Here is a 24,600-nt window from a genome sequence, read left to right as displayed (position 1 = left end):
GAAAAAACCACAATCTCAGCTTGAAAGCTCCTTAAACTGATAAAACTTCAGCAAAGTTTCAAGATAAAGAGTCAATGTACAAAAATTACTAGCAAAATCTGTACAAACTAGCAAAAAATGTACAAAAATCACATTTAAAAAAATCCTATATGGCAATGAGAGCCAAGCTGAGAACCAAGTCAGGAACACAATCCCATTCAAAACTGCCACAAAATGAATAAAATACCTAGGAATACAGTTAACTGGGGAGGTGAAAGATCTCTACAATGAAAATCACAAAACGTGCTCAAAGCAATCAGAGATGACACAAACAAATAGAAAAACATTCCATGCTCATGGATCTCATGGATAGGAGAAATCAATATTGTTAAAATGGCCATACTGCCCAAAGCAATTTATAGATTCAATGCTATCCCTATCGAACTATAAATAACATTATTCAGAGAACTAGAAAAATCTATTTTAAAATTCATATGGAACTAAAAAAGAGCCCGAATATCCAAGGCAATTCTAAGCAAAAAGAACAAAGTTGGATGCATTATGTTACCAACTTCAAACTATACTACAGAGCTACAATAGACAAAATGGCATGGTACTGGTACAAAGGCAGATATATAGGCCAATGGAATAGAATAGAGAACCCAGAATTAAGGCGGCACACCTACAACCATCTGGTCTTCCACAAAGTCAACAAAACCAAGCAATGAGGAATGGACTCCCTATTCAATGGGAGTGTGCTTGGATAACTGGCTAGCCATATGCAGAAGATTGAAACTGGACTCTTTCCTTATACCACATAGAAAAATCAACTCAAGATGGATTAAAGACTTAAATGTAAAACTCAAAACTATAAAAACCCTGGAAGACAATCTAGAAAGTACCATTCTGGATGTAGAACCTGTTAAAGGTTTCATGACAAAAACACCAAAAGCAATTGCAACAAAAGCAAAAACTGACAAATGGGATATAACTCAACTGAAGAGCTTCTGTGCAGCAAAAGAAACTATCAACAGAGTAAACAGACAACTTACAGAATGGGAAAAATATATGCAAACTATACATCTGACAAAGCTCCAATATTCAGCAGCTATAAGGAACTTAAACAAATTACAATGAAAAAGCAAACAACCCCATTAAACAATGGGCAGAGGACATGAACCAACACTTTTCATATATATGGCCAGCAATCACATGAAAAAGCTCACTATCACTGATCATTAGAGAAATAGAAACCAAAACCACCATGAGATACCATCTTATACCAGTCAGTATGGCTATTGTGAAAAAGTCAAATAATAACAGATACAGGCAAGGTTGTGGAGAAAGGGAATGCTTATGCACTGCTGGTGGGAGTGTAAATTAGTTCAACTATTGTGGAAAGTAATGTCATGATTCCTCAAAGAATTAAAAACAGAATTACCATTTAATCTAGCAATCCTATTACTGGGTATATACATAAAGGAATATAAACTATCCTACCATAAAGACACATGCACATGTATGTTAATTGCAGCACTATTCACAATGACAAAGATATGGAATCAACCTAAATGCCCATCGATGGTAGAATGGATAAAGAAAATATGGCACATATACACTATGGAAAACTATGCAGCCACACACACACAAAAACAAGATCATATCCTTTGCAGTAACATGGATGGAGCATGAGGCCATCATCCTTAGCAAACCAAGGCAGGAATAGAAAACAAATACCACATGTTCTCATTTATAAGTGGAGGCTAAATGATTAGAACACATGGACACAAAAAAGGGAACAAGACATACTGAAGTCTACTTTAGGGTAGAGGGTGGCAGGAGGTAGAGGAACAGGAAAAAATAACCATTGGGTACTAGGCTTAGTATACGACGGACAAAATAATCTGTACAACGAACCCCCATGACCCAAATGTACCTACATAAAAAACCTGCTCATGTACCCCTAAACCTAAAAGTTTAAAAAGTGTATATAATATGTATGTGCTATTATGTATGTAATTATATGTATATATGATACATATGTATACAATTATATGTGTATATATATAATCTTAATATTAAACTGCATTAAACTTCTAGGCACACATTAACCAAAATACATAAGACCTCTAAACAAAAAACCATACATGTGATTGAGAGAAATTAAAAGATCAAAATAAATAAAGTACAGTAGTCCCCCTTACTTATGGTTTTGCCTTCCATGGTTCCAGTTACTCATCGTCAACTGTGGTCCAAAAATATTAAATGGAAAATTCCAGAAATAAACAATTTATAATTTTAAACGGTGTGCTGTTCTGTGTAGCTTGATGAAATTTCCCACCACTCTGCTCTGTTCCTCCTAGGACTTTAATCATTCCTTTGTCCAGCAACCTCATGCTACGTTCACAACCCACCCTATAGTCACTTAGTAGCCATCTTGGTTATTGAATTGATTGCCAAAGTATCACAGTGCTTGTGTTCAAGTCTCCCCTATATTACTTAATAATTGACCCAAATTACAAGAATAATAATGTTGACAATTTGAATATGCCAAAGAGAAGCCATAAAGTGTTTCCTTTAAGAAAAGAATAAAGAGAAAAAGTTGTTTGCTCAGGTTGCTAAGCTCTCTGGTAAGAATGCTTCTTCTATCCTTGAAATTGTGAAGAAAGAACAAGAGATTTATGTTACTTTTGCTGTTGCACCTCACACTATGAAAGTTATGACCAAAATCATTCACAAGACTTCATCTCATCATGTAGGCATTGTATCATCTCACATTATCACAAGAAGCAGGTTAAGTACAGTACAATAACATACTTTGAGAGACAAAGAGACTATATTCACATAACTTTTATTACAGTATATTGTTACAATTGTTCTATTTTATTATTAGTTGTTCTTAATCTCATCCTGTGCCTAAGTTTAAATTAAACTTTATCATAGGTATGTATGTGTAGAAAAAAACATAGTCTATATAAGGTTTGGTACTATTTGCAGTTTCAGGCATTAACTGGGGATCTTGGAATGTGTCCCCAGTTAATAAGGAGGAAATGCAGTATATATTATGTTCATAAATGAAATAAGTTAATATTGTAATTATGCCAGTTCTTTAAAATTTTACTTAACAATAGATTGAATGCAATTCTAACTAAAATCTAAACAATTGTTTTTGTTAACTTGACAAAGTAATTCTAAAATTTACATGAAAGAAGGCAAAGTCAAGAGGCCTTTGAATAACACGTGGTAGAAAAACTTGTTTTAATAGATATTAAGAATATTTAAAAAGTAGCTGTAGTTAAAATAGTGTTATAAGCGATAAGAAGAGACTAATAAACCAATTAAATAGAATAGTTGGCTCCTAAAAGACCCAGACACATATAGAAATTTAATTTGTAGTAAATATGACATTAAAGAACCGTGGGCAAGGACAGAATTGTCCAGTATGATTCTATAACAACTGGATATCTAGAATTTGACTTCTACCTCACATCACTCACAAAAACCAAAGGCAAGTGGAAAGATATAAACATAAAGAGGTGACATAATGATTAAAATTAAAATTAGGAACATCAGAGAAACCTCATTAAGAAACTAAAAAAGCAAATCATAGAAAGGGAGAAGACCTTTGCAGCATATTTAACTGGTGGGAGGCTCTTAATCCAGTGTACCTAACTTGTGAATATTAACAATTTTAAAAATCAACACAATAGAAAAAAACACATATGAAGAGGAAATTTATAGACAATAATATGCACATGGCTATTAAGCCACATGACACAATCACATTATTCAACAAGACAATGTAAACCAAACTCTCACCAGAATGGCTACAATTAAAAGAACTGATTATACTAATCTTTGGTAAAGATGAAACAATGGAAACTCTCATACACTAAGGAATGAAGTGAAATTAGTATATTTACTTTGGAATACCATCTGGCAGTATCTACTAAAGTTGAAAGATTGCATGCAATATGACTAAGAAATTCCATTGGTAAGTATATATTCAAGAGAAATATATGTATATATTTGGCTAAAAACATTTAAAAGAATGTTTATGGCAGCATTATTTATAATGGCTCAAACCTAGAAACAGCATGAATGTCCATCAACAACACAATGAATAAATATTCTGTAGTATTTCTATATGATGGAATACGATATAGGAATGAAAATTAATGAACCACATAAAAACATTAAGGAGACTTACAAACATACATTCAGAAAAGGACACCATGCACAGAAGAATGTGTGTAATATGAATATTATGTACATTAATTTAAAAATCAGGCTAAACCAATATTTTGCATATAAGGATACATTATTTAATGTGAAAACTATAATGAAAAGCAAGGAAGTAATTCCCACAAATATCAGGAATAATGTCATCCACGGGAAACTGATAGAAAGGAGGTAATGGCTGGCAGGCAGAAAAAGTAGGATTGGAGATGCAGCAATTGTTCTATTTCTTCACCTGTGTGATGGTTGCATGGGTCTTTGCTTCTGAAAATCACTGCTCTGTCTCCTTAATGCGTAAAAATTCAAAGCAAAAAGCTTAAAAGAGCAATAATTATGTAATGAAATTAAAAAATAGAAAACTGTTACCTGAGATAAATTTTAATAAACATAACTTTTATTTAAAACTTACTGGTACCGGCCAGGTGCGGTGGCTCAAGCCTGTAATCCCAGCACTTTGGGAGTCCAAGACGGGCGAATCACGAGGTCAGGAGATCGAGACCATCCTGGCTAACACGGTGAAACCCCGTCTCTACTAAAAAATACAAAAAAAAAATCCTAGCCGGGCGAGGTGGCGGGCGCCTGTAGTCCCAGCTACTCGAGAGGCTGAGGCAGGAGAATGGTGTAAACCCGGGAGGCAGAGCTTGCAGTGAGCTGAGATCCGGCCACTGCATTCCAGCCTGGGTGACAGAGCCAGACTCCGTCTCAAAAAAAAAAAAAAAAAAAAAAAAACAAAAACAAAAACAAAAACAAAAACTTACTGGTACCAATAGCCATTGTAGGTGCTTTATCTCATTTGAGCTTTACAATATCCAGAAGACACAGTATTACTAATATCACATTTTGAAGGTACAGAGGCTGAGGGACAGAGAGCTTAAATAATTGACACAAAGCCACACAGCAAATGGGCCTTACTTGGAATATGAATCAATGAAGCAGAATGGTCCTAGAGCCCATGGTCTTAAGCAGTACATTATTCTACTTCTCCAGTATATTAGATTGATACAAAAGTAATTGCGGTTTTACAAAGTAATGGCAAAAATGCAATTACTTTTGCATCAACCTAACAGAAAAAAAGATACTCCATATGCTGAGAGTTACGTTTTTCTCTTGTCAAAATTAGTTTTGCAAGATAGGTAAACTAAGTCTAAAATAGTGGTCTTTTATGGACCCAAGATATGAAATCTTTTACTTATCACTCTATCCTTGTTTCATTTTTAAGTTCTGCTAAGGAAGGAAGACAAATTTGATTAAGACGACATATTTACTATCATAACTTACAATTGAATAATGTAATAAATTACTGTTCCTATTGCCCAACACACAAGTGAATGCATACAAGAGATTGATCACTAACCGTAAGGGACATTTCTCAGTAAAGGTCAAGATTTTTCTGCATACCCAAAAATCTACCTAAAGAAAGGGTAAACTCTGAAAAAAAAAAAAAAAAAGTTTCTCTGATTATTGGCAACATCATTTTCCAGCTCAGTCAACTTGGAAGCTTCAGTTATTTTTTTAGAGAAATGATGGTACAGTGGTAAACTGCAATGACTCTGGAGCTTGACTAAATGGCCCCAAATGTCAGGCATGGTATGTTTTACTTTTGTGACCTGGGACCATTTGCTTAAATGATACCTCTCTCAGTTTCCTCTTGCACAAATGGGATGACATTAGTCATTAACATTTAAAACAACCCTGGCACTCAGTAAATCCTGCACAAGCATTAAGTATAACTATTACTCCCTGAACCTATTTACTTCCAAATAAATCTCACATGCTCCAAACCCTGCCAGTCCCTCCCCACTGCTATGACTTTAGGTCTTGTCCTCATCCCTTCATTCTTATCCCTCTATAAATGCTTAAAAATTGATCTTTCTGCAACAAGTCTTCCAACTGCCATCCACTTTGAAGATATTACCAGAATAACATTTAAAAATACCTTTCTGTTCACAGGATTAGCCCTCATGAAATATTAGCTCTCCATTTTTAATTACATACCAATTAAATTCAAATTTCTTGAAGGGTTATCAGTATTTCCCACAACCTGGTACCAGCTTTATTTTCCAGTTATCTGCTTTTAGTCCAACATAAGAAACGTATTCCTCTGCCAAACTAATTAATTTGTCATTCATTGAGTGTGAAGTATGCCTCTTTACTTCTAAATGTTAGTATGCCATTTTCTTGACTATTCTGTTAACATTCTCCATCTGCATCAAGATCTAGCCCAAATTCAATTTCCATAAAACCTTGGACCAATATGGTTCAGAATTATATCTCCTTTCTGAGGTCTCCTATCATGGCTTCTTTTTTCACACATCTGTGCATTTTATTGTTTCTCAAATTATTTAAAATGGCTTTTAAATTGTATTAGTTTATACCATTCTCATGATGTAACTTACCACAGCCTCTGCTTTATTTATATGAGGGAATAGCTTATTTCCTCAGACCAACGACAAAGTTTCCTTGAGAGTTCGTTTTGTCTTTCTCTCCTACTTGCTCTAGTCCTTACTAACACAGTACCTCTCAATTTAGGAGCATGAACTATTAATTGAACCAAATGAAATAAAATTACTAAACAAAATCACTAGCTTTGTCTTCCAGAGGTCAAATCTAGAAATGGAGACTTCATCCCTTCATTCTCACCCCTCTGTAAATCCTTCAATCTCAAAACCAAAAGTAGTGTGGGAGCATGAACGATTTGATCCATTCAATTTTAGAGCAATAGTCTTTTAAATACCAGGAATTCTGAAAATGTCCCCATATAAAATGTCATTGATGGTTTGTTTCAAGAAATAAAGTGTACAGGGTTAGGACCAATGGGTGGCTAACGTGAAAGAATTTGAAGATCACCAGAGTCCAAAAGGGAAAGCATGAATGTGGCCAGTGTGATGTAAAGGATAGTACTATGAACATTACACATGTGAAGATAATAAGGAGGGAAGAGAATGGTAAGTCAAGCTCAACCTTTCATTCCAATCTTTTCTTCACTGCAGAAAGCAACTAAAAAGGACCACAAGAAAAGGGTGTGGTCAGCCACTGCCAATTCTGAAAAGTATAATAGAAGAGTAAGATATTGTCTCTGCCATTAGGGGAGGAGTTGTTATGTATTTTTAAGTTTTCTCTAATCAAATAGCATTTTGTTGAAGGCAACTCATTTTGGGTTGCTGATTGGTTCTACTGACACTTAACATAAGGCAATTGTTATTTTTTTAATTTGAAATTCAGTCATAAAATACTCATTTACTCTGATAAGTAGTGTTGGCCAGAGCACTTCATCAGGGCAGAGGCATATTTCTCTACAACAATTTCCAGCCTGACAGCCAAACAAGAACACAATCCCACTCACAATAGCCCCCAAAAGAATAAAATACCTAGGAATACAGCTAACCAAGGAGGAGAAAGTTCTCTACAAAACACTGGTCAAAGAAGTTAGATATGACACAAATAGAAAAACATCCCATTCTCATGGACAGGATGAATCAAGGTTGATAAAATGGCCACAATGTCCAAAGCAATTTACAGATTCAATACTATTGCTATCAAACTACAAATTATCATTCATATAATTAGGAAAAACTATTTTATAATTCATAAACCAAAAAAGAGCCAAAATAGACAAGGCAATCCTAAGCATAAAGAAAAAACTAGAGGTATCACATTACCTGTCTTCAAACTATACCACAGGGTTGTAGTAACCAAAACAGCAAGGCACTGATACAAAAAGAGATACACAGAACAATGGAACAGAATAAAAACCCCAGAGATAATACTGCACACATACAACCTTCTGATCTTTAAAAACGCTGACAAAAAATATCAAAGACTGTAAATGGAAATGGGTTCTTTTATGACTGCCAAATTAATTGAGCATGACTGCAATTGAGTAGAACAATAAAAATATTACTTACTGTATGTTGCACTTGGCAATTTCAAAATTTGCAAACATTCATCCTCAAAATGCTTCTACAGAAATGCATCTGTGGAGGAAGAAAAACATCCAAAAGAGTAAACAATTTGTCAAGGTCACAGAAAAACTAACACAGACCAACACACACTTAAACACAATACAATGTAACATACTAAAATAGGTTTTGCAAAATGTAAACTATACATCTAGCAAAGTATAATGGGCTGATGAACAGAAATATTCCCAACTACATGCAAATATTCCAAAACATCAATCAAGGAGGATACTTTGAAGAAAGAGGTAAGAGAAGTCTGCATACTAGCTTCATAATTATATGCAAGAAACACAGTTGGCAGAACGGCATAAAAGTAAATCAAAAATATGAGATGTTCAAGTATACTTGGAGAGTTGAGGTGATTATTCAAATATTTCAAGTTTTTAAAAGGTACTATTATCTGATATATGAGGATCACTGAGTTAGAAAAGAATTTTGCTTGATTTATCCAGAGAGTTGCACCAATTCACTTTGTAATTGCATTTCAATTCTAATTGAAAACCATGCACTGAGAAAAATGCAGGCATGTGACCTGCATACCTCACAAAAATACACAAACAGATCCATTCTCTGTGTTTCAGAATATCAATGTGATTATAAGGAGAAAGTGATTTAATCAAGCATTATTAATTAATTTGTTCATTTTAGAGTAGGGTTTTGAAAGAGCATATTGATTTTGAATCTCAAAATATTTCAACTTAAATGGGTTTTATGCTACTGAGTATATACAGTGTTATAAAAGAACTGTTCAAAGAAATATAATAAAATACAACCTAATGAAAATTATCAGCCTGGCCAACATGGTGAAACCCTGTCTTTAATAAAAATATAAAAATTAGCCAGGCATAGTAGTGAGTGCCTGTAGCCCCAGCTACTCCGGAGGCTAAGACAGGACCATCGCTTGAACCCAGGAGGCGGAAGTTGCAGTAAGCTGAGATCATGCCACTGCACCCCAGTCTGGGAGACAGAATGAGACTCCATCTCAAAAAAAAAAAGATAGATAGATAGATAGATAGATAGATAGATAGATAGATAGATAGAATATATATAAAAAAATATATATATCCCTTTATAAACACAGTGTGTTCTTTCAGACAGCTCAGACACACTATAAACAATACAAATAAAAATTCTCTTAAGTACCAAACATCTTTAAAGGAATATTAGTTCTCAGCAACAAACAGAATTTCTGCTCAGAGAGATCTGCGTCTTGATGGTACTAAGCAGAACTAGCAGTTTAATAATACAGAAGTTGTGCTTTTGTGTTCACCAAAACCAACTGTAACCAAATCAACAATTCAACATTCAGAATAAACATTTTGAATAGAAAATCTAATTTATCTTCCTCTAGTACGTTAAAGACACTGAGAATGCACAGGTCTCTACCTGGCCCATGAATAAATGATTTTACTAATGTTTTACACAGAACCTCTCAGAGAAAACTGGATATAATTAGCAAGTTTATAGTTAAATGGAAAAAGTAAATCAAGAAATGTCCAAGAAATTTTGTATTTTCTAAGTTTAAAACTTAAAACATAATAAAAGATATATATATTCTTCTTCACATATAAGTAGAATTATAAAGTAGAATTATAAAGTTATAACAATTAGCAAATCTCTGTATTTCTTCATACTTTAGCATATTCATCCTCATAGACAAGAATACTGAGATGAACTCTAATTACATGACTTGTTCAATCTGACACAGCCAATAGGAGGTAAGCTTGGGCTCAAAACCAGCTTTTCTGACCTGGGTTTCATCTTACTACAATATCTGCTAATTTCTAGGTTGCATCCAGAGCAGAGATTGAAAACTGGGGGTGTGAAAACCAAATCTGGCTTACTGATACATTTTGTTTGTCCCACGCCATGGTTTTTAAAATATTACACAATATTCAAAAGCAGAAGATTTCTCATAAAAAAAATCCTAATATCTAGCTTTTTTGAAAAAGTGAAAATTTTTATAAGGCTGGACTCAGGCATGGAACAGAAAAATGGTTGCCCCTCTTAGATAGTACGAGTTTTCATATTCATCTACTTCCTACTTTTACAAACCATCTTTCACTCTGACAATTTTAAATAATGGAGTGTTTTGCACCAGATCCAAGCTCTCCTTTATTAAGAATTGCCATCTGTTTTTTTTGTTTTTTTTTTTTTTTGCTGTGAAACTGGAGGAAGGATTTACCTTTATTAGTCTCAAAAAACGTATTTTGTCAATTGAAATAACCACTTAAAATACTACATTTCATTGGATTCCTATAACCAGGTGCTATTGATTAGTTATCTTATTTTAATCTATATACATGTTTTAAAATTTTGTGGGTTTGAATATATTTTATTTTTAAATATATATTTGATAATTGTCATAGCTAAGGGAAAATATTACAAACATAATTGACTAGTACATCATCAAGTGAAAGAATGAGTGACCTCAAAGAATAATTTTACATTTACCATGGACATGTATGTCTTCCAGTGAGTTATTTCCTGGATTGATAGGTATACTAGGCAATAAAATAATTATGATACATTAAACACTTCAATTTAGTTGGATAAACTGGATTAACAGAACACTAACAGCTAAAGGTAAAGCTATGCAATCCACAAATTTTGGTTAAATAATGGCATATTGCAATTGTCTTCAAATATCAATACATTTTGCAGAATGCATAAAAATATGGACTGGCATTCTGAGGAACTCAGGTAGTAAGAGCCACCTAAATCTCAAACTGTTCACATATCGTAAAAAATACATACACTTAACCAAAACAAATTAAAACACACGAATCCAAATCCTTCAGCACAGCTGGAAGCTGGAGAATAATAAACATGTCAGATTATACGTAAATAGAAAATTAGACACCAATTTGTAATGCAGCTATCTTTAAGCTGCCCCTATATACAGAGATATATGGGGTACAGAAAAACTGTGAGAAAGAAGGTAAAGGAAACCAGAATTCCTAAGAGTGACATGAAAATCATTCACAGAAAATCCACTCAAACTATGAAAATTCTGAAAACCTATTCTGGCATATTAGAATATGGACACAGAGAAAAGACAAAAATGCATAAATTTTGAGGTGACATTTTTTTTTTGGAAGAAAAGCAAGTAAGGCATTTATAAAATGATGGGGATATGTCAAAAGGACACAGGTCCTAGCTTTAAGAGGCTGTTACTGGTTTAATCGGAGACAATTGGGAAATAAAAATAAATAATTATTGTAATGGATTAAAATTTATTACAGAAAATATAATAAAGTATGAACTTAAGAAGGGAAAACTCTTTCTTCGAGTATAATGTGACCTAAAAAAGTACAGACGGACTGATGGAGTTAGAAAACCACCATAATATTTTAGGTACCTGATTCAGTAAAGAAAACATTAGTGGATCAGCACCAGTGCATAAAAGTGTGATGATAAACAGGTATTTCCAGTCGAAAAGTATCTTCCCACAAATTACTTATTAATTACAATGGAGAAAATAGTAACTAGTTGTGGAGAAACTTGGCAGAGACCACCTTAACAAATTGATCAAAGACAATATCATCAATTATCAGACAAATACAACATGTCTCCAAGTATGATGCACTTGAGAAGAACACAACATCACTTTTGTGGTATGCCTGTCAAAAATGCAAAACCAGAATTAACCGTTAGGAAACATTCAGTAAAGCCAAATTGAGAATACTGCACTCCATATCTGATCGGAACTCTTCAAATGTCCAAGTAATTAGACTAAGGAGATGTTCCAGATAAAAGGACTTTTAAAGATAAGACCAAAAAATACACCTGGAATCCTAGACACATACTGTGAGTTACACAATACAACTAATATTGTGTCAATATTGAATATCTTTAAAAATTATACTCTTGTTATAGAAGACAATGTCCTTATTCTTAGGAAATGTACCCTTAAACACTTCAGCTAAAGAAGTATGATGTCTGTAACTTATACTCAAATGATTCAGAAAAAAATGTGGTGTGTGTGTGTGGTGTGCGCATGCACACACAGGAATATAGAGAGAAAACGCACACAGAAATGAAGCAAACGAGGCAAAATTGTAAACAACTGTTGAATCTGGACAAAAGGTATTCTTAAATACAATTCTTGTACATTTTCTGTACATTTGAAACTATGTCAAAATTTAAAATTATGCAACAAGGTAAAAATAAATAAAAATAAAATGTTTTATTTTAATCTAGACATTTATATTTGGGAATCACAGAATAATAGTCAAACACACATCAAGGAAGTCTTTTTCAGAAGGGAACAACAGACACTGGGCCCTACTTGAGGCTGAAAGGTAGGAAGAAGGTGAGGATCAAAAAACTACCTATTGGGTACTATGCTTATTACCTGGTGACAAAATAATCTGTACACCAAACCCCTATGACACAAAATTAGCCTATATAACAAATCTGCACATATACACTTGAAGCTAAAATAAGAGTTAAAAATAAATAACTAATAACTAAATAAATAAATCAGAAAAATATTTAAAGGTTAAAAAAATTCAAAATCATCAATGTTTTTGTATAATTAGTATAGTAAGAAATCCAGAGTGATAGCTTACATACTATATATCATATAGTGTTTATGTATATACAATTTACATCTTTATATATATTTAATATTTATATATTTAGATTAAATGAAAGATATTTATTCATAACTTACATACTGATATATACCCATTAAATATATAAAATACAGGAGAATAAGAAAAAATGTAAAATCTACTTTAGAGTTTTAAAATAAACCACACAAACAACATTATATTATAGTCAGCAAATTAAGCAATATAAAGTTAAATAATGAAATGATAATCAAAAAATAAGTGAAAGTAGTCAGGACTTAAAGAAAAAAGACAAAAGGTTATCAGTCTTTAAAGATTACCAATGTAAGTGGTTTTTCCTTATACAATTAGTTTTCTAAATCAAAAGTTGCAAGTTTTTTTAATTTAGGAAAAAAATATTAAAATATAAAATCATCCTTAATTCCAGAAACAACTATCCTGCTCTTACTTGAAGACTATTATTTAAAGAATTATATAAACTATTTTACGATTATATTCTCTTTTTACTTAATTAATTGTGAATTTCTTTGTGTGACAATATCATCATTTTTTCATCACACTGCAAGATCACTTCACTGATTAATATCCTATTGCTATGGCATGAAATCATTTATTTATTTTCTGATAAATTATCATCAAATATTTGTGGCAAAAAGAAGATACTGTGAAGGTCCTTGGGCATGTATCTTCTGTCACAGCATGATTGTTTCCTTAGGATAAAATGCCGAGAACTGGGATTTCTAGGTCAAGTAGCAAGAGACTGTTAAAACTTGTTAAACCGTATTTTATTAAACTGATAGACCCAACTTTCCTATTTGACCAACTCCCAAATCAGTTTATATTTTACAATTACTGTGAAATATAGTTGCAGTCATGACAAAGTGTTTGTTGCCTGCTGATGCCCCAATTTGACCCTAGTTCTGCATATTGTCATGCGTTCATTTGAGTTGTATGCACTCTAGGTATTCTACATATGGAGTTTAATTACCTTTTAAAATGTCTTCTAAAAGATTACACAAAAAGGTAATACCGAAATGAAAAAATTGTTTATATGGAAAGGCATGGAAACAAAGCAACTTTAGTAAAATAATTATTTGTTTTGTTGAACTAATAAAAGAAAAATGCCCACGAATAGAGGAAGATGTGTTATAATCTTGAAACTCAGAACATAGGAAAAAAAGGGCCATTCCAGGTTAAGGGATATAATTAAGGCAGGAAACACTACAGATCCCCCTGAACAACACAAACAACTATTCCAGGTCTCATCTCTATTTTACAGCAACAATATTTCAAAACGCCTCAGTGACACTAGATATTACCATTTTTAATGCCATTTTAATCAATGGTTCTCATAGATGACCAACTTATTTTAGTCCCTCTTTTTTAATTACCATATTCACTTTAGATTCCTGCAAATTCACACAGATTTAGCAATTTTCCTAGTCTGCAGATTCCATATTTTGTATTATTAAATTATAGAGATTATTACAAATATCATTCAGTAAAAGTCTCCAACAAACACTTTTAGAGTCTTGCTTTGTTTGCCCTACCAGGTCACTGATTCAGCGACAAGTAACAGGCTATGCCTCCCTTTATACAAGACTATATATTTTTTGCTGGTTGATCAGAACATCATGTCAGACAAAAACTAAACCTTACCGAAGTAAAGACACATGAACTTTTTGTCCTCTCATATTTAAGTTCTGTTATTGTGTCAGAGAAAATTACATTAACTCTGAGTGATTTACTTCTCTCAAACATGTTGGCTGTTACCCCATTTTTTCTGCTCTTTGAAGTGTATGGAAATCAGTCATCACTTTGTCTTATTATTTTCATACATATCAAAGCAAACTGATTAATCTATAACTTCTAAAGTCATCCCTAGTATGTCCTCCCTCTTCTCCTCTCTCCCTATCACCCCCATCTCTCTCTCTAATTTGACCTTCAAGACCACTAACTTCCTTGCACATTTTCTTATTGTAAATACTACTTGATAATGACCTCATGATATTTTCGATCATAGACATCACAAATCAGGATCCCCTGACTTATACACAACCAATATTTAAACATAACCTCTCTGTAGTCCATCAGCCAATTTCTATCCCTGCATAATTCTATATCCAGTCTCTACATCATGGTTAGATGCCATGTTGTTGCATTTCCTAACTGAACACTGTATCATCCATTCCTCTTTTTTATTCATCCAATTGGGGAGATGCCAGAGACGTGTGGGTTCTCAAGTGGGGTCTCCAGAGCTTCAAGTGGCTTCTCTGTCAATTCTTTGTTCCCTTTGTTTTATTTCACTTTTTTTCATTGATTGTTAAAAGAAGTAGCCAAATGATTGTTCCAAGCAGTCAACAGCCTACGTGAAGAGTGTTCAATGACAGCTCCTTCACCACTGGCCCCTCTCTACCTGAAGAAACAAGAGAAAATATTGGCTCTTCCCCCTTTTGGGATGAAAAATGGAACATCTGTGCTTTATTCACTGTACTCCATTCCCAGTAAATAGACATTAAAGCGTGGCATATTTTATACCCTTTGCTTCATTATTTCCTAGTTTCTGAAGAAATGTGGCCTTTTCCTTTGCATATCCTTACTTTTTGACCCATTCTACTTCCATCAAGTTATTCTAAGACATAATTAGATACACAGGCAAAATTTCATGTTCAAAGTACTTAATCAGTGTCATTTATATTGGTATAATTTTAAATCCATAAAAGCAACAATTAGGGATCAACTAAGTAAATTATGGCTTGTCCATATGATGAAATGCCATATAGTCATAAAAATAATGTCCCAAATAATATTTACTTATATGCAGAAATCTAATCTTCAAAACAGTATCAATAATTTCTAAAATAATATGGAGAATAAAGTTGTTTTGTAAATAATTACATAATTTACATATATGTAAATATATGTGCCTATATATGTTATAAATTCAGTATAACAACTCACTATACAGTGAAATGTTAACGTTGTTATGTCTAAATGGTGGAAAAATGTAAGTAATTGTCATATTTTTAGTGCTTTTTCTAATTTTCACATCTTCGACAAAAAATACATGTCATGTTATAATCCAAAAAAATACTAGTTTAAAAGCTGAAAGTGAACAAAAGCAACAAAGTGCATAGGTAAGAACCAATTACACAGCTATAAACTAGGCAGAACTTCAACATTAAAAGAGCTGGAAAATAGTACAAAGTTGCAACATAAGAAAGAAACAAAATCAATTTTCCAAAAGTTAAGAAAACATGATTTTTTGACAAATGTGGTTGAACCTGAAAGGTGCCTCGTCCGTGTCTAATCTTTCCTTTCTTAGCTGCTGTTGGTACATTTACGCTTTTTGACCTTTGCCTGTTCAAAATGTAGTTAGAATGATTGGAACTCTGACAGCTCTTTTGAGTGCAAGAATCCTAGAATGAATGCAAGAATCCAAGATCTCTGGTAACATTACAAAGGTCATCTTAGTAGACTACCAACGTCAAGACTTCATATTTTGTGAGGGAAAAATAAAGTACCAATTTCTTTAGGCCACTCTGGATACACACTGAGCACAATTCCTAAATGATACACATTATCTAAAAATTTGCACATAAGATTAAAGAAAAATTTTTTGTCATGGGTTTAATAAGTATTTGGCTAGCATATATTACTAAATATTAGGGTTCACATGTCAAATCATATTTAAAATGAAGACAGAGGACAGAAATGGAAAGAATTAACAGTTGGAAAATTAGGATACATTAAAACTGACCCAGATAAAGAAATTTATATTTCATAAAAAGAAATGTTTAGTTTATTTTTAGTAATGTGAAAAATTATTTTTAAAATTATAAGAAACAGCTTTAACAGTACCAGGAGAGTTTACACTACACTGTAAAAATAAATTTCTAGAAATTAAAAATTGCTTAAATTTTAATTTTGTCCTTTTGTGTTTTAAGTGAAGACATTTTTGAACATCTTTAAACCTAACTTTAAGTCTGGGGCCTTTAAAACAAAGATCCAACTAGAAGTGTGCAATAAATATGGGATGGAAGAAATTTTTTTTTAGCGTACTCTTGGACCCATGATTTTGATAAATTTGTAGTGATTATCATTGTAAGAGATTATGTTAATATTTTTATATCCTCATTATATTCCAGAAAAAGATACAAGGCATGTCACAAAGATTCATTCAATAGAGCATCATTAAATTCATAGCCTTTCATCCTACTGCATCAATATTTAACAATTTTTCAAGACATTCATTGAATGAATGGTTATATTATGGACTTTGGTAGGTCTCAGAGGAACAATGAGAAACATGATGTCTCCATTGTGAAAAAGCTTATCATCTAAAATGGTAGACACATGAGGGCACCACTATGATAACAGGTTGAAAGTTAGCAACAGCAATAGGAACAAGGTTCTATGGGAACAGAGAAAATAGAATAAATTTGCCTTGGGGATTTGGAGAAATCCTTTAAAAAGGATTTGCTCATGTGAGCTGATCTCTGAAATGAGCAGCTAGGTAATTCAAGGCCGCAAAGCAATGTGAGCAAAGAAACAATCATGGACTTCTACGATAAGTCCAGGTAACAGAGAAACAATTCAGTGAATCCTGAAAATAGATTAAGAGGGGGTAAAAAATGAGATGCAAGGCCAAAAAGGTCATTTGAAATAGATCTCTAGGAAGGACCTTAATGATATGCTAAAGAATTTGAAATTTAACTTGTAGAGCTTTTGAAGGTTTTTAACACCCAGGAGTTACATGCTCATTCAGAGAGATCCTTCTATTGACAATGTAGAGTATTTAACAAACCACATGATGAGGCGTAGTTTTATTTTAGAGAAACACGTTAGTCTTGGGTTTAGATTAAGCACAACCTTGACTGAGGGCTGGCAGGAGTGACAGGATCAGCCCATGAGATCCTTTTCAATCTTAAACCCTGTGACTTACGTCTCCGTCAAAGGAAACAAGTTCCAGGCAAATTCTTATAAATGACAGAAGTGGCAGAACTCTGAAGCCACTTGGGTGAAAATCATAAAGGCGTTGTGATTTCAAATACCAAATGAGTTTGACAACAAACATATAAAGTGCACAATCCCTTACTAGCTAACAACGGAATTTGAGAAGAAAAAAAGAAGTCACATGGAAGACATTCTTATAGCAAGTGAAAAGGCAGTTTCAACTATCCTAATGGGAAAGCCAGATAAAAATTTGACTGACCTAAATCCTTTTTAGCCTGCATCATTTCGCAAAGTAGCCTCTACTGCTCTGGAAGGCCCAAGGGACCTATCTGTGCATATGCAATCTAATTAAATGCATGTAGTTAAATGCATGTAGTAAAGACTTAATTGTGTAGAGCATTTTGCTAGGTACAGCACAAAAAGAATCCTGTTAGACTGCCTTCCTGGATTTTCTAATCCACAAATAGCAAATAGATGTAGATATACACCTAGTTTAGGTAGAAGAAAGAATGTATTCAAGTTTAGGAACAGGCAAAATTATATGTACCAACAATGAATACTTCATGAGCATCAATCAATAAGTGGAACAACACCTTGATTAGCTCTATTTCAAGGGGAACCACAGTTAAGGGTCAGAGAATAAATGCCAGTGACCAGATCTCACTCCTGAGACCTACTGGAAGGGTAAAGAAAAGCTCTGCTCTATTCAGGTTTAGACAGCTCTAAACGGCAAGGTCGACTCAAGCAGTCTGAGGCACAGCATGTCACAGGAGTGATGTGCTGAAGAAAGAAGAAACAAACCAGCTACCGCACAGCATGAATCTGGGGATACAAGCTCCTTTCCTTTCCTTTTGTTTTCTCTTCTGTTTTTGTTGCTGTTGTTTTTGTGCCATTCCAACAAGAGCATTTAGCCTTACAGAGGAAGACCCAGATATAGGTGTCAGCTAAAAGGCAGGAACTCATACAATTTCTACTAAATAGAAGGTGTGAATCTGGATCGAGGAAGCAACACGTGAAAAAGTTTTAAGTTGGGGTGCAGTGTGAATTTTGTCCCTCAGACCAAGTACATGGTGTATGAGATCAGAATTCTTAAGTCCCCTGAGTGATTGGTTTGATGGCAATCAGCCAAGTATATCATGAGATCAGAACTGTCGATACTAACAGAACTCCCTGTCCTTGAACCCCTGCACAGTGGTAAGTGAATCAATGAGGCACATATTTTCCCATAAAACACAGCCGCAAATAACATAATATGAACACATTTACTAAAAAACACAGAACAGGAAAACTAAAAATTCTACAAAATAACAACATGTAATTTATACATTTGTAATTCATGATTCATACATTTGGAACACTGTTCATATAGACAGATGATTTTTACATTTGTTTATGGGACAAAGAGGCCCTTTTGTGATAGAATAGCCTTATGAAAACATGTAGCTCTATTTTGCAGATGTTATTCGTTCCTGATTAAGAAAATAAATAACAGAAGCAGGAATAAGGGAATAATTCTCTTGATAGTATGAGACTTCAGTAGGGCAGATGCTTCACAGGAAGCAAGCAGAAGTGCAGACAAAACTAAATTTTGGCTAGTCAACCCCCAGGGTTTTAGAATTGCAATTCAATAATTGCATGCCATGAGCATGAACCCACTGCTGAAAACCCACTGGTAAGTATGTATCAATAAATTGGAAGTGCCTGCTCTTGCATTTACATAGTGCCTTCAATTATGTAGATCTCAAAATCACTGGCCCAATTTATTGATTGATTATGTATACTGACTGCTTAAGCAGGAATCCTTTCATGCACCAATGAAGTACGGTCATTTCTATATCAAAATGTAGCAGCATTTTATTGGCCCACAATTTTATATACCACCCAGTTACTGTGAGATGTAAGCCTCTGGCCAAATAAAAGCGCATCAGTATTTAGTGAATTATAATAAATTGACACGTGCATATAATACAACATGATTAAAATCACATAATAAAATTTTTCCATGGCAAGTAATAAATACATATGAGATTTTATAAAAAGCAAACAGACAGAAAGTAACTCCCACTACATGTGGGGGTTTTAGAGTGTGTTAGTGTGGGGCGAGGAAGGATAAAAGGGTGGCAGGAAGACTTTGAGGTTGGTTAAAAACTCAAAACTACTTAGTAGAACCTAACAAGAAAGTTATACTGAACGTTAAGGTTTGGGATAAGGAGCGTTTTTAAAAAATATCCATCTGGCAAAATTTAATTTGATCTAATATAAGGTCAAAATAAACTCCAGAGTTAATGAAGTAAGTAACTGAAAGTCAAATGAATCTGAATTATAAAATAAGATCAGTAATTTATACTTAGCTTTAGTGGTGTCCAAGGCCAAGATCTTGGAGTACCACACTTAAAAACTGCCAGGAAACTTACAAAAATGAAAAATCAACTTTCCATAGGAGCGCTTTGGAGAAAAGCACACACACAGGTAGTTTGCATCAGCTCTGCCCTATGCTACGAAACAGTATATCTTTGATTTCATGCTCATGAAAAATATATTGCAAAATTAATCATATTGCTAAATATTTTATAACTATGGAAAATATCTTTTGTGACTTACTAATTTCCAAGGTGCTTGGTGTTGAATAAAATGAAGACTGGTCTGAAAGTGAAACTACAGGATTAATTATCAATTGACTATCACTCTATAAATAAAATAATTATAATTGGTGTAATATATTGGCAGATAGATGCAACAATACAAGAAAATGAATCAATTGTCTGTCTGTGGCTACATGTAACCTTGGCTGAAAATGGTTAACCTCATGCATGGTCCCCAGAATTGGCAGGAGTTAGTACTTGATTCTAAAAATATTTTATGTAGAAATTGCTTACACAGTTATTGAAGCTTGTAACAAAATTTTGTTTTTAATTACTTTTAAAATGTATTCAAGTGGCACACAAGACTTCAAGATGGAATAAAACAGGAGCACTAAGGAAATACAAACTGAGGACCCAACATTATTTTAGGCAGCACTAGAAAATTGCTTGAATCACATGGGACAAGTTATAATAAGTTTTAAAAATAATTTATTTACTTGCAATATGAAACATTTTTTAAACACAGATAAACACAATACTATTTAATAACCTATAATGTCCTCATATAATAAACTCACAAAACATAATGTAATTTGTTCCTGTACCAGCATTTTTTAAAATAACTATTTTATCTTACTGAATATGTTTTTGGAGCTGAGGAAGTTGTAGGTTACATTTAAAAATTAGTCTTTGTACATTTCAACATTCTGCAAATGATTTGGAAATAAATCAAAACAGTATGATGCATCATTAGATGCCCACCAGCAGTTTATTAATTTATGTATAATTATCATTTGCACAAATTATTATGAAGGAAATGACAAACTACCAGTGCTCAAAACATATTCTCCTTACTTGATAAGAAAAGAGAACCGTAATTCAAATATTTCTAAATGGGAAATCAATTACAATTTGTTATTTCAAATTATGCTTTCTTCCACATTAAAAAAGTAGAAAATCTCCAAATAAGCATGTATAAAAATAATTAAGAACTAGACATCATATACTGAAAATAAAATCTGTGTCTTTAAAGCATAAGAAGTATACAATGTTTCATCTTTTTCATTCAGAGATGAAGGGTAGGATGGCAATGTTTTAAAATGTTCTCTATTTTCCATACTTAACACACACAAAAAGCATTGATCTTTCAATTTCTCTAAGGCTCTTCCACAAGAAAAACAACATAGTCAAAGCAGATCAAATAACTAAGGGGGAAATGCAAGATGGCTGTCACTTAACGCAGAACACCTAACAAAACTCAACAGTGATATTGGAAATTCCCAAATAGAAAATGCTTACCATCCTTGTTCTCAGCTAGATACACTTTTTTTGCAAAGTGTTTTGCCATTGTTTAGCATTGTGTATAATGTGTATAATATTATAATATTTATCATGAAATGAATGCACCTTTGCCTTCACGCATTTACCTTCCCTTCTCTCTTAAATAAGATTTCTCAGCATTTCACTAACACAGTTTTACTGTTTCTACTTCACTTGGCTTCAGTCCTATCTTTAACTCCTATTTATTTATTGGCACTCGGGACCCAATTTTGCAGTAACTCCTTACAATAACTCTTCCAGGTCTGAGATTTTATTACGAAAATCGGTTAAGCAGGCCAAATTTACTAGGCACCTGTCACACTAGATACCAAGAGAGGACCATCGAAGAGGAGATACACAAAAAACAGCTCACACTTATTGAGCACCTGCTAAGTGCCAAGCCCAACAGTCAGTACATTATATGCATTGTCCCCTCAACCCTCATGTCATTACAATTATAAGGTGGATGAGAATATCTAGCTCATAGTGCTATGAGAATTAAAAGGGTTAATATTATATAAAGCACTTAAAAGAGACCTTCTTGCCCAGTAAGAGACCTGGGTTGTATTCTTGTTAGCTACTATGACTATTATCTCCATTTTAAAGATGAGGTAACTAAGTTCCATGCAGGCTATGTAACTGTCTTCTGGCATACTTCTAGTAATTAGATATAAGAATTTTTAAACTACATTTATGTGATTGCCGGCACCACAAAATTAAACTTGTGTCTTTAACACTTAATTGTGTTTTACTGTCTCTTCCTAACTTGAATCTCTATATTTATCTTATTTTAGAATGAAGAGGAAGTTAATATGCTAAAAGGTCCTAAATAATTGCCAAGAACTTCAACTTTAATATGTAACTTAATGGACCCCAGATTCATCAACCACATGAAATAACAGGACAAAAGAGCTCTAACTGCCCACAAGTTACTGTCCTCAAATCAAGATCACCCAGAAAATGGTAAAATGAGGTGACCAAGAGAGACTGTAATCACAAACTGTCAACAGAAACCGGATATTCACAGCTTTAAAGAGTGCCTCATTATTAATTTGTTTTTTTGTTTTTGTTTTTTTTCTCAGTTCAGAATCCCCTTTCATACTGTAAAAGACTAGGTTTTACCATATAATTATTTTTTTCCTCAGTTTTCCACAATACCTTTTTGTGATATACGTATCACATATATTACACTATGGGGGGAAACTGGGAACCTTCCTCATTTCTCTCTCTCTCTCTCTCTCTCTCTCTCTCTCTCTCTCTCTCTCTGTCTCTCCATTTCTGTCTATAGAAAGTTAACTATGATTATTTTTTAGTTAGCTGATTCATGTTCATACTTAAGAATGCTAAAGCATGAACATGTTACACAGCAACAACCAGCAGGTTAGTAAATTTTTTGTGGGAACTACCCATATGCTCACATTAATTATGAATAGCTAGTATCTTTATGGCAACTATTCTGATCAGCTACAAAATTAGTGTTAGCCCAAAGATACTAAGGAGTGAACATTTCGAGAGCAGCTGCTGATCTAAGATGGCAGTATCTTCACATCTGTGAACGTTGAAATGGCCATCCTTCATTTACCAATTCTTCTGTAAATCTGCAGGCACATCAGGTAATCACAGTAACTGGTACAATGCAACAACAGAGAGAACTGTAAAATTTACTGCCTCTATCTGGAATCCACTACTAAATGTTGTTTCAAATTATTCCTCAGTGCTTTGGAAGTGTTTAGGAAAACAGAGGTGAAATGGTGATACAATCTTTTAAAGAATCATCTTCTAACGTACATCTTTACATCAGCAAAAAAATAAATAAGCCAAAGGAAAACAAGGCCTTAAGAAATGAAAAAAGTTCTATTAAAACAATTATATTTAGGTTCCGTGTATACACATTAATAAAACTAAAGATGTATTTTTCTGATTTGATTGGTAAAGTCGGTTAGACACAAAGTAAAGAATCAAACTTAAAGGACACAGGACAGAGACTGAAGACCATTGTTAAGGCGGCAATGAACACCTTTACTCTAATAAAGACCCAGAGCAAGTAAGAGCTCTGTATCAGTCTCAGGATTTATACCTAGAAAAATTCTAATTCACTTTATTCTCAATAAAATGATAGACCTATCTTCACAAAATAAACAGACTACAAAGTGGTACTGGGTATTTTTAAATACCAGTTGCTTTATTTTTATTTACTTTCTTTTTCTTGAGACAAAGTTTCGCTCTTGTTGCCAAGCTGGAATGCAATGGCACAATCTCGGCTCACTGTTACCTCCACCTCCTGGGTTCAAGAGATTCTCCTCCTTCGGCCTCCCGAGTAGCTGGGACTACAAGCGTGTGCCACAACGCTCAGTTATTTATTTATTTTTATTTTTTTGTATTTTTTGTATTTTTAGTAGAGACAGGGTTTCACCATGTTGGCCAGGCTGGTCTTGAACTCCTGACCTCAGATGATCCACCCGCCTCAGCCTCCCAAAGTCCTGGGATTACATGCCCAGCACCAGTTGCTTTAAAGATGAGGAAGCTGACATTCAGATAACTTAAATGACATGTTATAGACTTTTATTAATGGCTTTATCAGGACTAAATCCAATGTTCCCCTCAGTCCCATAATGTAGTACTATAGGGAATTATTGCTATGACGTTCAGTGACAGAAGTGCCAAGAATTTATATTTCTTTATATAGTAAAGCCCCTCAACCCCAACCAGTTCTTGCTTATTAGCTCTACAATAGAACCTTTAACTCCCAATATCTTTATGGATCATGATGACTCCACAGAGAGTGGCTAGAATATGTGGAAATCTGGGAAGTACACACTCATGGAAGCATAATTGCATTTTTTTCTCAAAAAAATTAAAGCATACTTTGACCAAGCAGACTCAAAGTAGTTTAGCCATTATCTAAGTCACTTCACATCATATTCAGAACTTCTCTGTATCTTTCCTCCTAATGTAGTCGTTATTCCTCGTGTTGGTTATCTTTGTAAC

General features: G+C 33.6%; 1 protein-coding gene across 5 annotated transcripts in view; it reads right to left on the bottom strand.

The window, feature by feature from the left end:
• GALNT13 (polypeptide N-acetylgalactosaminyltransferase 13) overlaps positions 1 to 24,600 on the bottom strand; it is a 590,104-nt gene that overhangs the window by 553,572 nt on the left and 11,932 nt on the right. For all 5 annotated transcript variants that reach the window (XM_007964986.3, XM_007964988.3, XM_073019693.1 and 2 more), the window contains exon 2: positions 8,124 to 8,192. The gene's annotated coding sequence lies outside the window, so the exon portion shown is untranslated. The remainder of the gene's footprint in view (positions 1 to 8,123; positions 8,193 to 24,600) is intronic.

This window comes from Chlorocebus sabaeus, chromosome 10, assembly GCF_047675955.1.
Source record: "Chlorocebus sabaeus isolate Y175 chromosome 10, mChlSab1.0.hap1, whole genome shotgun sequence".
NCBI lineage: Eukaryota > Metazoa > Chordata > Mammalia > Primates > Cercopithecidae > Chlorocebus > Chlorocebus sabaeus.
The sequence above is the reverse complement of the archived record's forward strand: the minus strand, read 5'-3'. Positions and strand labels throughout refer to the sequence as shown.